The sequence below is a fragment of the Chanodichthys erythropterus genome, chromosome 3, assembly GCF_024489055.1.
Source record: "Chanodichthys erythropterus isolate Z2021 chromosome 3, ASM2448905v1, whole genome shotgun sequence".
NCBI classification, from domain to species: domain Eukaryota; kingdom Metazoa; phylum Chordata; class Actinopteri; order Cypriniformes; family Xenocyprididae; genus Chanodichthys; species Chanodichthys erythropterus.
The window spans coordinates 14,862,888-14,869,676 of record NC_090223.1 but is presented as its reverse complement, the minus strand read 5'-3'; positions in this window follow the sequence as shown (position 1 = coordinate 14,869,676).

Below are 6,789 nucleotides of genomic sequence, written 5' to 3'. Positions count from 1 at the left end.
CCGGGCCCACAAATCTCCTCTGGGCCCGGTACATCCAAAAGGAGGAAGAGGAAGAAGGGCGAGCGCTCTCCAGTCTCCTGCGAGCCAGTCTCTCCAGTCTCTCCAGAGCCCGCTCCAGTCTCTCCAGAGCCCGCTCCAGTCTCTCCAGAGCCCGCTCCTGTATCTCCAGAGCCCGCTCCTGTATCTCCAGAGCCCGCTCCTGTATCTCCAGAGCCCGCTCCAACCCTGTGCGAGCCGCCAGATCTGGACTGGCTTATTGACTTTTTTAACGAGCCCTCAGCTCCAGCCGCCGCCTACGAGCCCTCAGCTCCAGCCGCCGCCTACGAGCCCTCAGCTCCAGCCGCCGCCTACGAGCCCTCAGCTCCAGCCGCCGCCTACGAGCCCTCAGCTCCAGCCGCCGCCTACGAGCCCTCAGCTCCAGCCGCCGCCTACGAGCCCTCAGCTCCAGCCGCCGCCTACGAGCCCTCAGCTCCAGCCGCCGCCTACGAGCCCTCAGCTCCAGCCGCCGCCTACGAGCCCTCAGCTCCAGCCGCCGCCTACGAGCCCTCAGCTCCAGCCGCCGCCTACGAGCCCTCAGCTCCAGCCGCCGCCTACGAGCCCTCAGCTCCAGCCGCCGCCTACGAGCCCGCCGCTCCAGCCGCCGCCGCCGAGCCCGCCGCTCCAGCCGCCGCCGCCGAGCCAAGTTCTCCAGTCTCCGCCGCCGAGCCAAGTTCTCCAGTCTCCGCCGCCGAGCCAAGTTCTCCAGTCTCCGCCGCCGAGCCAAGTTCTCCAGTCTCCGCCGCCGAGCCAAGTTCTCCAGTCTCCGCCGCCGAGCCAAGTTCTCCAGTCTCCGCCGCCGAGCCAAGTTCTCCAGTCTCCGCCGCCGAGCCAAGTTCTCCAGTCTCCGCCGCCGAGCCAAGTTCTCCAGTCTCCGCCGCCGAGCCAAGTTCTCCATGCTCCACCGCCCTAAAGCCCACTCCTGCCCACAGAAACAATCCCTTCCTCAGACTTTTAAAGACTTGCCTTAAATTCCCCATGTATTTTTTGGGGGGGGGCCTAGTACCCGTTCCGGTACCTGTGGGTGGGGAACTCCTGGGCGGGGGTTCGGAAGCGCCAGAGCCCACCAGGGCTCCTGACCCTCCATGGCAGCCCGCTGCACCTGACCCTCCATGGCAGCCCGCTGCACCTGACCCGCCGTGGCAGCCCGCTGCACCTGACCCGCCGTGGCAGCCCGCTGCACCTGACCCTCCATGGCAACCCGCTGCACCTGACCCGCCATGGCAGCCCGCTGCACCTGACCCGCCATGGCTGCCCACGGCTCCAGACCCGCCATGGCTACCCACGGCTCCAGACCCACCATGGCTGTCCACGGCTCAAGACCTGCCATGGTTCATGGATCCGCCCTGGAGACCTCCGTTCCTGTCCGCTCCTCTCCCTGCACCTGCATGAGATCTCCAGGGCGCCCGCCCCCCCCTCCCGGTGTCTCCATCTACGGCGCGAGGTCGCGCCTACCGGGAGGGGGGAGTACTGTTACAGATCCCTTGTTCCCCTGGACTCCATTTCCCAAGATCCTCCTGTTCTCCACACCTGCACCCACTTCCTCGTCATCTCCCCATCTTCACGGATCACCTGCACCTGGACTCTCTCATTAGCACACCCTTTATAATGCACTCACCCCCTGCACTCCTTGTCTGTCCTGAATGTTAGTTTGATGTGTTGATGTGTGTATCCTCGCTACTATTGTGAATAAACGCTCTACTTTGTGGATATCTGTTACCGACTCATCTCTACCACACCAGCACGTAACACGTATACATGAACACAAGATTAAAGGCAACATAAAACAAGTGATTATTTATTACTAAAATACTGTTTACCGTAAAAAAAATACTTACATTTATGGGTCTCTCTAATCGCTCGGTCGGCCATGTTGGAAATTTATCATACCCCTTCGTCTGAAGTGTGGTCCCGAAAAATCTTCGTTTGAAGGGCTACCTGGCCCTTCCCCCTACCCCTTCCCCTCCAACCAAATGAGAATTGGGACACCCCTACCCCTTCACGTGAACGCGCGAAACAAAGGGGAAGGGGAAAGGGGTAGAATTGGGATTGGGCCTAAATGACTTTGTGAAATATATTCAAATAGAAAACAGTTATTTTAAATTGTAATAATATTTCACAATATTACTGTTTTTACTGTATTTTTAATTGAATAAATGCAGCCTTGGTGAGCAGACGAAACTTATTTTAAAAACATGAAAAATCTTACAGATTTCAAACTTTTGAACGGTAGTGTCCCTACCGGTATGGTAGGGACACTACCCTAACGGTAGTGGGCCTACCATATAGTGGGTAAAAGTGTACTTACTCTTTCTCATTTCCACCTGTGTTGCTGCGTGCCCTCGTAGTGGGAATTGCAGGTGAATGTGAGAGTGATGGATCCACATTCCTAAAAAAAAAAACCCTGTTATTATTAGCATATAAGATAATACTCTCATACCATTAGCTATGCATAACTGACAGGAAAGTAACAGGTATACAAGCATGCTGTATATGTCTGTCAATTGGCCATTACTGGACAAAGTGTGCAAATGTGTAAACGTTTACAGTCTGCTATATCAGTTAGCACATTTAGCAAATAGCAACATGTTCGCGCATTTCACAACCAAGCATATTTTAGCACATTCACGCCTATCATATACGCTACTTAGATACGCTATATATATATTTATAGATAGATGTAAATATAAGGCAAATATAGATGTACGCTTATATATAAAAAAAAAAAACACGTCAAATAATTTAAGTACATCAACAGAAAAGCATTCTATTTATAAGCATTTTTATGAGATAAAGTTATATATATATATAGATATATAGATAGATAGATAGATGTAAATATAAGGCAAATATAGATGTACGCTTATATAAATAATTTAAGTAGGCCCTATATCAACAGAAAAGCATTCTATTTATAAGCGTTTTTATGAGATAAAGTTATATATATATAGATATATAGATAGATGTAAATATAAGGCAAATATATATGTACGCTTATATAGAAAAAAAAATCACGTCAAATAATTTAAGTAAAACTAAATCACTTACTCCTCAGAAACTGTATCTTCAGCTGGATCAAGTCGCTCTTCAAAATGCAGACGTTCATCGTCAGAGTCGTGTTCTTCTTCCGAGGAAAGAGTGAACTCTTCCTCACTGTCCAGGACCATCTGAAGAGCCTGCTCACCTGTGTAGTGTGCCATCTTCCAAACGCGAAGGAAAGCGAATGAATCTGATGAAACTTGATGCTTTTTAAGACGCTGTTAGGGGCGTTTACAGTTTGCATAGATCGCCTCAGCACATTATCTTATGAATAGAGCGCTCTGCGCATGGGCGGGCACACATTAAAGATAATTAGGTCAGACAGGAGAAACAGTACCTCTCTTTACTTTTATACTGATTACATAAAGGGAGAATATTTGTTTTAGAATTTATTTGTTTTGTTTAAAAGTAGATACTTAAAGCTTTCCAAAGACATATCTCTCATGTCCATGTAGCATGTATAAGCCATCTATTTTAGTTACTTTTAGTGACGTTTTAGAATGATGTTTGCAGAGACGGAGACGGCAGGACAGCACACCCTGTATATTTTATTTATTTTTAAAAAGCACAAAGTTTTATTTTGATTGTGAGTGTACACAAAAAAAAGAAGACATTCTATAGTTTCAATTGATATATTACTTATGTCTCTATGACAAAAAATGACGGAGTATTTTAAGTCTGTTTTGCTGCAATGTGAAAAAAAAACTGCAAAACGCGCCTGCGTGTTTTTAGACCTCAGAGTGTTAATGTAGGACTGGAACACTGCTGGACTGTTGGAGAGCCCGAACGGCATGACAAGGGTCTCATAGTGACCGGTGGTTGTGGAGAAAGCGGTCTTCCACTCATCTCCTTCTCATATGCGAATGAGGTTGTATGCACAGCAAAGGTTGAGTTTAGTGAAGTATTCAGCCTGATGTAACTGTTCGAGTGCTGCGGGTACCAGTGGCAGGGGGTAGCGAAACTTAACGGTAATGTCATTCAAACATCGGTAGTCAATGCAGGGTCTCAGTCCTCCGACCTTCTTTTTGACGAAGAAAAGCATGCTGAAGCTAGTGATGTGGATGGTCGAATGAACCCCTTGGCTAGTTCCTCCTCGATGTATGCTTTCATGGAGGCCGTTTCGGGCTGCGAAAGGGGAAAGATTCTGCCTTTGGGAGGCGTGGCACCTGGTAGCAGGTCAATAGCGCAGTCTCCGGGTCTGTGGGGAGGTAATTCGGTAGACTTTTGCTTGCTAAAAGCCACAGCTAGATCAGCATATTCGGCAGAAATGTTGTGTTTTCCAAGGTCACCTTCATAGACCTCAACAGCTTGTAGTGGTAAAGGAATGACAGATTGTAGACAGTGTTTCTGACAGTGGTTGTCCCATTGTAATATTTGCCCCTCCTTCCAAGACACATGCGGATTATGGGTGCGAAGCCATGGCAAACCAAGGATGATAAGGTTGTTGGGTGAGTGAATGACATAGAAGCGGATGGTTTCATGGTGAAGGATTCCGACTTGAAGCTTGAGTTCATCAGTGATGTGTGCCACCCTTCTGCCTCCAATAGGTTTTCCATCTAGCACCTCCACTGTTAACGGAGAATGCAGTCGGTTAGAGAGATGTTGTGCTCTTTAACGAAAGTGTCAGACATGAAATTCCCAGCAGCTCCAGAATCCAGAAGGGCATGTGTGGTAATGTCCTGTTCATTAATAGAGAGTTGGATTGGAATTTTGAGGCAGTTGGATGAATAGCTATGTTGAGGAAGGGGACTCACCGCTTTGGAGCTTGTTGGAGTGGGACGGACCGGGCAGTTCACCTTGAAATGGTCAGCCTGGCCGCAGTATAAGCAAAGGTGCATCTGTCGTCTTCTCTCTCTCCTCGGGATGGAGTGGAGTATAACCGAGTTGCATGGGTTCAGGAATAGAATTGGTAGGGGTGGTGAACCATGAAGGGCGACGAGAGCGAAGGAGGTTATCAATGTGAATCGCCAGTTCAATAAATGAGTTCAGTGAGCTTCCCTCATCCCGACAGGCGAGCTCTGCTTGTAAGTCCATGGATAAGCCTCGCCGAAAGAGTAGCTTCAAGGTATCCTCCACCCAATTAGTTTGGGCCGCCAAGGTGTGAAATTGTAAGGCGTATTCAGCTGCTGTGGTTTTACCTTGTGTAAGGGAGAGCAGCTGATCGCCCGGACTCTGGACCTCTGCGGGATGTTCGAATACCTCTCTGAATCGTTGTAGGAATTTTGCGAACGTGGGAAATACAGAGCTGTCATCCCTCCAAACAGCAATGGCCCAGTCCAGTGCTTTGCCCGTCAGCAGAGAGCAGACAAATGATATTCGGCTTGTGTCAGTGGGATACAGAGAGGGTTGTTGGTTCACATACAGGGAGCATTGAAGAAGAAAACCCTTACACTTCGTTGGCGTGCCATCAAATTTCTCAGGAAGGGCTAGACGGGGGTTTACGACTGAAGGATTTGGAAATGCTGGCGTGGTAGGTGCAGCGGGCGGCGGCGTGGCGGCCTCGGCGGGATTGAGGCATAGGCCTTGAAGCGTCTTTACCAGCTCCTCAGTTAACGAAGTTAAGCAAGTCAGTTGGTGGTGATCCATGGCTAGTTGACTGACTTGAGCTGACAATTCAGTGGAGATCTGTGCTAGAGCTGCTGGATCGCTGTGTGGCGAAGTCTTCTGTAATGAAGGGTCAGTGGAGAGTGGATCCATTTGCAGCTTTATTAAAACACAGCAGTATGCAAACAAGGGCAAGGCAGTACCGTAATCAGAGACAGGCAAGGGTCGAGGCTGGCAGTAGAGAATCAGAGTCGGGTCACAGGCAAGGATCGAGACAGACGGCAAACAAACACAGACCAGGGTACAGGCAGGAATCAAGGTAGGCGGCAAAGGTTCAGCAGTGATAAACAGTCCAGGTAATAACGAGATAGCAGTCCACAAAATAATGCTCAGAAATGATCACAACAGCAAATAAAGACTTTGCGATGGGTGTGAGTGTATGTGTGTCTTAAATAGTGTGTGTGTGACGCAGTGCAGGTGTAAGGACAATCAGTCCCAGGAATGAGGGCCTATGGGAAATGGAGTCCGAATGGTGGTGAGTCAATATTCAGGTGATGGCTCCCTCCGGTGGTCCGGAGGATGAACTGTGGGAGCCACATTCATGACATCTATGATAACCACATTTAATTGTGGGATTGAATCCGAAACTGCAATGACTGACATAGTGATAACCATAGCAATAAACAGGAAATAAAAAATGTGATACTGTATTCCAAAATAGATATATGCATCAAGCCTTGGAGTGTATATACAGATTAATAGACTTTCCACTTGTTTTATGCAATGTTTCTTTTTTTTTTTTTACTTGACCTTTTTACTTGACCTTTTTAAAGGAATGTTTACTCAATTTAAAAATATCTGAAGGCCAAATGCTGTTTTAATGTACTACTTATTATTATCATTAATAATTAACTCATTTATTTAAATTTTTTTATTTTAAAATATTTGAATACTTCCAATAGGTTTTGCTATGGTACCAAAATACCAAGAATCATGAAACTGTATTGGTGTTGCACAGACTGCTGAAGTTTTGGTACTGAATAAAACATTTATAAAACCACAGATCTTTGTTTCTGTGCTATTTTTGAATTATTAAAAAATATTTGCAGATGAAGGTCTTGAGACTTAGAATTAGTAGACATTTTACTTTATGATGTTACTAAAACAAAT